Here is a 10,126-nt window from a genome sequence, read left to right as displayed (position 1 = left end):
ATCACACTTGAATGAAAGATTAAACGGAGGTTTAAGTTCTTATGGAAGAAAAATGAGCATACTTTAAATTTTAATGTTCCACATCAGTAGTTTATATAAGACCGATTTAAATCGTTTTGGAATAGAAATTTTTAAGTGGTAGATCAAGTCTTCAAAAACTTTTCTTCTATAAAATATTGTTATAGCGTGGAATATTTTAAGTTTGTACCATAACTTATGAGAGTTACGTTCAACAGTTATATATAAGATACATATCGTACTAGATAAATATATTTATGTGAAATGCACCTACATTAAGTATTACTTTTTTTATACAGTAAATTCCTTGTTTAGACATAGTCTAGAGTTCTAGACTCTATAAACAGGAAAAAATTTAATCTAATTTTATATTTTAAAAGTTTAACGTCTGCATGGAAAATTTTCGAATGAATAATACATAGTTGTAATTTTTTTAAAGTGATAATTTATGCTTCTACATAGATATATTTTATTAATTTATGTTTAAGCTTGTCATTATTTCTAATACTTTATATTGTAAGTGTTTAAGGGAAAATTGTTGCGAACCAAAACTATGCATTTCGAATACAAAATATTATATAGACAAATCATAATTGATCCAAAAGGACGGAAGCACGTATAGTGTCAAAATATACCATATTGTATGCATCGTTAATGCGATGGAAAATTATTTACGACACGGATAAAAGATTATGTTTTGTAAAAATAGAAAAATAAAAAGGAAATAATAATAAAATAAATTATAATCAAACAAACAAAAACTAACCCTTAAAAATAAAATGTTGTATAAAGGTATATGTATGTTATATAGGCATTCAAGTAATTTTTCCCACACAGCTAACATTATTTAAACACCATTAAACCGCTCGAAACATTTATTTCGAACGGATGGTCTACCCAAGACTTACAAAAAAAAAATATTGAAATTTATTTATTTTGGATTCTTGTCTTAAGATTGTAATAAAATGCCATGAATATTTTTCCTAATAAATATATTTACGATAGAATAAAAACTGTTTTTGAGTAATTTTATGAGATACCTAGGTATACGTTATCTTTTAATATTTTTATATCACATATAATTATGAACACATTTTTATCAATCGATTTGTTAGATTATATTTTAAAACCATATAAAACAAAAAGCAATAAATATATGATGTTTTGTTTACTTTCCACACGTATTGTTTACATCGTTTTTTTTTTTATTGTAATCACGAAGGCAGATAAATTCCTAAATTATAATTTTATCACATGATCACGCATTACATAAACTATTTCAGCAAATAAAATTTGTTTGAAAAAAAATGGCGTTCGGTCGAGTTCGATGGAACGCAATACGTAGAGTATCTTCTGACAGTCGCGCTTACGCGATCATAATAATATGTGTGATAAAATATAGTGCATATAAATAAAAAGAGAAACAATAAAACAGTTGGTTTAAAGGGGATAAAAATAATATAGACATATCGCAGCGTAATATCGATTTGGGTTTCCGGAATCGGAATGGAATAAGAACGATTTAAAATTGTTGAAGTTTGACCTGCCCGGATATTTCCCGCACCGACACGTGAATTTGCGCACCGCGGGTGATTTACATACCCATAGGGACGTTCGAGTTTCTACGGCAACTGCAAGTGAATATAGTCTCATCGACGACGATGGTGCATGTATACATACACGGTCAGATTCTTATACATACACGCAAAATAAACGTATAATGTACATGGTTATTATGCATCACGTTTGCGCGACCCTATTCCGAAAAGCCTGTGTCGAACAAAACTTACGGACATGGCGTAATATACAGGGTTATTCGCGTGCTCACATCCGTTTCGTCCTTTGATTATGCATTTATTTAGATTGCGGTTTTAGGCATTTTTAAGTACCCGCCTGCATACGTGGCGTTTAATAATTCACGAACTACTCGTGTTCGAATTTCGATTTAGATACGCACGGGTATTAGAAAGAAATTCACTGTCCTGACAATTCGCAGCGAAAACGGGTGGTTCTGATTTCGATGTAAATAATTTCTACTGTCGCACTCCTCGTGGCGGCACGAAGAAATCCGAGTATTCGAAAGTATATATTATGATGAAATCTGCAAAAGCCTGTACTTGAAATTTGAAAAAGTCGGAACTTTAATAAACGCATAATTACGGGATACAATAAGCATGGTGAGTTTGCTCTGGGAGCCACCCTGTAGACACACACACGCACACGCACACATATGATTTACTTAACCACCGTATACCTGGTCGTGTTTCCTTCCATCCGGCTACCGAAGCACGCAATGACGTGTTATAAACGGATGTTGTATTTTATTATGTTGTATTTCAACGCGCGGAAGTCCAAACGACATTATGTTCCAAAACGTATTTCGATTTATTACATTTTTTCCCTTCACGTTTTTAAAGTTGGCCGCTTATTATTGTGAGTTGTGGTCCGTCTACGGTGGAATTGACGGACAGGGTAAAAAACTTTTATTCGAGCTATCCTAGTTTGTAATTAAATAAAACGTCCCAGAACTTTTAAGCGGCTTTTAATATTTTGATGACGATTTATAACTTAAAATATTTTGGTACCATCACAATAATGTTCACGTAGAATTTAGTTGGTTATATTTTGTTAAACAATGTGTGTTTGGCGTGTTTTATATCGCTGCAATACATATATATATATATAGATACCTAATATGTCAACTATCAATATGTAAATATTTAAATTCTTCGTACTTAAAGTTTGTGTTATCGACCATTTGACTATATTAAACTTGTTAGTTTTATTCAATTCAGTTCTTTAATTAATTCAATAAAACTGAAAGTATTTAATTTTTTTTAATTATGACTGTTTTTTAATATGTTAATTTCATATCAGATAGGAATATAATATTGTATAAGTACAATGATAATGGTGTAAACATGAAAAAACTATTAACTATATTAGGTGTTTTATTTTATTGAGAAGATAAGAAACTTTTTATTTTTGTTTACTTTAAATAAAATATACACAACATTTGAAAATTTATTTTGTACTCAAATAAAAAAACAAAATTATATTTAAAAATATGTCAATCTCTGTTATATCTAGTATTTTAATAATTATATGAAATCGTATACATATAAACATTAAACATTCAGTAATTACTCGACTATACCTCGCTATAAGCTTAGTGTTAAAATTCAGTTAAATACATCAAATGGGTAGCCGGGTATATGTGATAAAAATAAACTTTTTTTATGCAATAGCGTGTGATAAATAAAAATAAAAATAAATCTTAAAGATCCTACTCGGGTGCGGTCTTTGCTTTCATCACAAACTTCGTAATACATATTTAAAAATAACATTTATTATTCTGACAATAACGAAGACTTCATTTTGAATATAATTTTTACCTAGTGGCATATTTTGCATATTGACATCTCGTATAATATGCATACTTTAACAGTCTAAACTTAGGGCTGCAACTTGTGAATTAAAAATGTCTACTAACAAATTTTATCTCAAACGTATTAGTTTCCTACAAATTTCGAATAAAAAAAAAATAATAGAAAACAATCAAATTTCAACATTTGACACTGTTTATGTTGTAGTTTTTATTATTAATGCATGAATAGATGTCTCTTAAGAGTACACACATTTAACATATCGTATCAAATGTACAGTGGACAAATTTATATAGGTACGGACCGATGGCTCGAAAAATAAGATCCAATAATGTGTATATGCAATGGCATAAACTATAAGGAATACGTCGTTTAAATCGGCCTTTGTGAACACTGCCGAATGCTTTGGGCCCCAAAGGCTTTGAAAATAAAGCCTGTGGAAATAAATAAAAATGTTCATAGTTTCATACATTATGTGCTTGCTATTTTGATGGTGGAACTTTAGGTTCCATCAGATTTAACTGAACTGTATTTTTTTTTTTTTTTTGGTTGAAAAAGCATAACCATATTATTATGTAGAATGATATATATCTTGTTCATGAATGCGTGTACACTAATATATATGTATATATAAATGTATAATATGTATATAGTATATTGTATATAATATATATAGTAAAAAATCAGATCTAATGTAGCAAAATTATAGTTTTAGAATTCAACACATTCAATAATATATCATAGAAATGTATGAAAATTCAATCTTTTCGATTGTGGCCATAATGATGTTTTTAAACGAAAATAGTCATAGTGCTATTATTATGATTCTATTAACTACAAAATATTTTATTGAAATTTTAAAAATGTAGAATTGTGCTCGAAACACAATTCTATTTTGTTTATAATATTATTATTGCTTGTCCTGAATGTCCTCATGGGTATTCTAAATCGAATTGCTTTTAGGAAAGACTGTTTCACATTACATTATATGTTATTATAATAAAGGTACTACACAATATATAAAATACCTAAGGTTGAACTAAATACAATACTTACGATATAGCTTACAATGTAGTCATAAAGTGACCAATTAGATATATTATTTTATACGTATATAATATAATATATTTATGTTAAACGGGTAAGTAACGATTGAAGGTCTGTGTGATGAATACTAGGAAAATGAAGTACAACGTTATGAAGAAATGAACTCGAATAAGGATAAACGGTCTTATTATACATTCTCATCTCGTCTTTATAATTTTCAAAGAGAAATGGAGAGAAGAGCAAAAAAATACATAACCAGACGAAACCCCAGATTGTACACCTAACAAAAGGTAATTGGACCATTTTCTTTGTCGATCCTTGTGAATATTAAAATAGCGAACTATATTCAGAATGGTCCTTGCAGGTTGAACATTTCTACAACCAGTGGCTTGCAGGATAAGGGTAGGGTGAGAGGGGTGAGGGTTAGTGAGAGAAAATTAATTATACTTTTTAAATGCAAAAAGAAATAATAACGAATTCAATAAACTTAATATTTTTCGTTTCCATCACGCTGTTCACACTCCCGGGGGTGACCCTCATACATTTTATAACCAACATATAGTTGTTGGAGTTCTATAAGAGTTTATCAGTGCAAATATTAGCTCAGGGTTCATCTCTGTATATTTAATCATTGTTGACAAACCCCGGGTGATGGATAAAAAATCATTGTTTAGAGGAAAAATCCATGTAAAGAAGTAGAAATTCGATTTTCGTTGTTGTTATACACGATGGTAAAAAAATAATTATAATTTAATTGGAACTCCGTTTTTATATAAAAATGAAAAACAACTTTGCAAACAGTGACAACTAATATGTATTGGGTTCGAATTTATTTTTATTCTAATAAATATTTGTATATCGTCTTTTATTTGTGATAATTATTTTATTGTTAGAGATTTATTTTTAGATCAACCATTTTCATAAAAAATGTATTATAAAATGTATATATATATTTTGATTTCTTAGATTTTATTTAAAATTATATTTTATTTTCCAAGTATTTATATTCTGTATTAATAAATTAAGTAAACATCAATACATATATGGTTAAACAACTTTTTATAATTCATTATAATTTAAAATGCAAATGTTTAAAAATAAATTGTATCCGGAAGTATAAAAAACACATTCGTAGTTTATTATTGTTAAAACAAAATATATGTAAACGTTGAGAGTTTTTGCATTATTTTTTAGTAGTTTATATACTTATGAATTATGAAACACTTAAGTCTTTAGGTATGTTTTCTAGGACAAAAAGAAAACTTAATTCATAAATAAAACCCTGTTAACTTATGATTAATATTGAAATATTTTTAATTACTGTAGTGATTAGGATTAAATAATAATAATTTTTTTTTTTTTTTTTTTTAATTGATCCTGAGCCCGGCAACTGTGGCCATTAGCTATTAGTAGGTACTGTAGGTTTTTGTATTGATGGTTTGTAGGTTTTTGGAACGGTAGGGGGAACACGTGTGTGTTTGTTTTGGCAGAATTTTGAATGGGGTAGGTTTTTTGTAGGTTTCTGCCATGCCCCGGGGGTGGGGGATGGCAGCACTTGCTCTCCGGTCACCGCGACTTGTCCGGAGAAAAATGCCGCCCGGTGGCCGAGGATCGAACCACGACCGGCTGCGTCGCAGCGGAAGAGTCAGACCACTCGGTCACCTCGTCCCCATAATAATAATTGTATGGTACTTTAATTAATAAGTAGCTTACAGAATTAACTTGTAAAGACAAAGAATTATTATTCATAAAAAAATTTAAAATTGACACTTTAATTTATCGTTGACATACTATTTATAAAATATATAAAACTATAGATGGGTATTATTGACAATACTTTCCAACCAAAGCGCATTATTTTATTGGTTAGTCAGTAACCTTAAAATATATACATATTTTGATGTATACTTTAAATATATAATGATTTGTAAACAGAAGAAAACATCATTCAAATTGAATATGTATTATAAGTCATAACTATAAGATTTCCGAATTAAACTAGGTAGATATTTTGGATGATACTGAATAAATTAAATTATTCTTATACTGTAATTGTTAATTTAAAATGTCATATCATTATATCAATAATAATTTAGTAATTCATTTTGTATGTATCTGAAATAATATAATGGAACTTTTTACACTGAAACCTGTCTATTACGAATACTCAAGGGTCAATCAAACGTGTCAATTATATATAGGATTTAGTGTTTTTATAGGCAGTCAATTTCTTGAATTCATATAAGATAATACATAATTGTGTCTTATGAAAATGTTGTACTAAAATGTATGACGAAAATTGCAAACGAAATAATATATTAATTATTGTTAAGTAGAGGCACTTATAGAAACCATAGAATTGATGTTGACTTTTCCAGATCATGAGAGATAATTAATTTGCTGGCGCATGAAAACCTTCTTTCATCGGCTTTTTTTCCAAATAAAACTGCTTAAGACGAATAAGCTATTCCGGAGCTTCTTTTTAGTTCCCAAATATCTCAATTTCTTATTGGTCATCGTTTTTCTGTTCATCATTTTCTTCCTTGGGATTTAATTCAATGTACAAGTCATGCAAAATCACTGCTGCAGCATCTCAGCTAACCACTGGGAAAAAAATACTGTCTGCGTTCATAATGTAAATAGCCCGCTATAGAGAGGTCGAAATACTTGTGCCAGACCTTATAATTTTGTTTGCCAAGATAGGTGTATGTTAAGCCAGATTTCGATGTAGGTATATAACTTTACAAATATCACATGGGTTTTATAATGGATATATTTGTGTTTATCAACTTGTGGGTGTAGGTTTTGATTAATTGTGTTATCTAATTAAATAATTTAAATATATTTTACAGAGTGCGTTTTATAACGTCCTAGAAATTCTATTAATGTATTATATAATTTGTAGAGCATAGCACAAACAAAGAAAGCTCACAATACCCTTTTAAATTATTTGTCGTGTACCCTTAAAGGTACCATTAATGTGATATTCTACCAAATGTTATATTTACGCGTTTTATACGCTGGTAGTTAACTTGAAACAAATTTACAGTTACGTAAACTCTCGTTTAAGAGCTAAATATTATTGTAATATGATAGTAGTAGGTATATTAAGCATGCTTTTTGCTGGTTAGATATATTTCATCATGAACTACTTAATGATCATAGCGTTGTAATTGTACGTAGCTAGATGAATGAATGACTGAACAACATACGTATATGTATGAGTAAAGTGTACTAGGGATAATTTAATAACTTAATAATTTTAGTAAGAGGTAATTGGCTAGCCACTTGAGAAGTATAAGCGTATTAAATAGTGGGGTTTTCTATGAGATAATCCTTCAAATCTAACATTTTAAATTATATATTTAACAAATAAAATATTAAATTAAAAAATTATTTTTATCATACAATTGCGGTGTATAAAATCCTAATTATTAAACTTACAATTGCGATATTAAACGTTATTTGAATAATTGATATCGTATTAATTTTACTATATTAACTAATCTACTAAATTATTATTGACGTTAATTTAAATATGTATAAAATTGTTTCCAGCTTCTCTAAATATGAGCTCGATATAACGGCAAAAAATGTCCAAGGCATGAAGTAATTAAACACAGGTTTTTAGTTCTAAGACTCATGTAATAATAGTTAATATATTGTTACTTAAACTCAATGTTAGCGTAACTCTATTTATTCGACATAATAGTCAAAAAAGAAATACTTTCAAAATATGAAAAAAACAAAATTTTATAAAAAAGTATATGCTGTTAAATATTGATAACTAAAATAAAATTAATAGATAAATACTTATAATTAACAATTCAATGTACAAATATTTATTTATTATTTACTTCAATTATTCATCGTTAAATGTATTACTAATGTTTTCAAATTGCTGGTACAAATTTAATCCTTAATATGTTTTTGTTTTACTTTAAACAACAGTTTTAGAAGTTCTATTTGTCTATACAGTAAATCTCAATTAGAGAATTAGAAGTTGCAAAATATTGTTGTAAAACTTCGATGGTTAGTTAACTATGTTTTCAATTTGTCGACATATTTCAATTCAATTATATCCTATTAATATAACATTTGTGCTTTTATAAATATTTTTAATTTTTAAAAATAAAAAGTTTTACATAACAAAATATAAAATAATATAAATGTAGAATTCTAAATAAATTTTAAGCATCCATTTGTAATTAATCGTCCTTTATTAAATTCCAAACATTTAAAAATATTAATAGACTATAGGTAGAGGTACAATATGTAACTGTGTGATAAATTGTGATAATTCGTTTTGTTTCTTAGTTCTTAGCACACATCTAAATTGTAACATTTAATTACGTCTGAAAGAAATACTTAACAATTTTTATATGAACATTTTAAATTTCTAATAAATCGTAGAAATCATAAAAAGATAAGTCATGTTCTAATAATGAGTGATTTCCCTATTTCAAATAAAATGCGCCTAAAATAATTTCAAAATGTATTAAATATACATACTATAGTTTTTTTGATATAAAATATTTAAACAAATAATTATTTCGTTGTGACTTTGTGGGATGAATAAATTACACCATTTGAACCTATAGAACTAAAATTAGAATACATTATAATCAGTCATTAATAGTTGACATGAAATGAGATCACATAAATTTTCGTTGTAAAATATAATTAATTGCTGCTTTTAGGTTTATGTATTGAAAAAAAAATGGCATTTACTATTCATTTCTAAATTTATTTTGCATATTTAAAGATAAAAAAGACTATGATTTAATTGTTAGTATGTGACTCAGTAACTGTTAAGATTTTTTAAGGTAGAAAGTAAATGTGTTTTTTTTTAAATAGAAAGGGAAAAATCAGTTAGTAATTTTCATTTTACTTAATCATCATATTTGATGATTTGATGAAAAATCATTGCATTGGATATTGAATTAGGTAAAACAATAATCGTAAAAGTCAATTTGAGATTTATATATTTTATTTTCATTTAGAATTCAAGACAAAGTCGCTGAGATTCAAACGGTAAAAACTAAAAACAAATTATAATCAAACAGTATTTATTTTTAGGTGTATTTTACATCATACGAACATGTTAAGTAAGTATACAGTATACGAGATTGAAATGATGAACTATTATACACTTGTATGTGATTTTAAGTTAGCTTAAAAATAAACGTGGTTTGTATATATTTAATATAATATACCAATTATTGTAATTATTGTATATTGTTTCATATTATTTTCATATGATAAATTATCATATATTTTAATACTAATTTGTATTAATTGCAAAGATAAACACAAGCTAAGCCAATATTGGCATTCTATTTTTATGAGATGGTGCAGCTGTTGGTGAAATGGTGAATAACTAATTGATAGCAATGCATAATATTATTGCTATGATTTTATGGTTCTGATCAAAGTTTGCTCGGATTCCGTGGAGTTGTTAAATTATTAGAGGCTATTTATTTACCTATTCAATTGTATTTTTTTTTCGTTTTGAGAATATAATAATAAAATATAAACTTTATATACCCAAATGGTTAAATGGTGAAATATTAAAATAGGTACCTACGTAACTACATGAACTTAATAATATATAAAACGATCAATTGACAGAATAATAATTTTTTTTTACGCATCTCAGATAAATAAAAATTATT

The sequence above is a fragment of the Myzus persicae genome, unplaced genomic scaffold (assembly GCF_001856785.1).
Source record: "Myzus persicae strain clone G006 unplaced genomic scaffold, MPER_G0061.0, whole genome shotgun sequence".
In the NCBI taxonomy this organism is placed as follows: Eukaryota; Metazoa; Arthropoda; class Insecta; order Hemiptera; family Aphididae; genus Myzus; species Myzus persicae.
Note: the sequence above shows the minus strand (reverse complement) of the source record.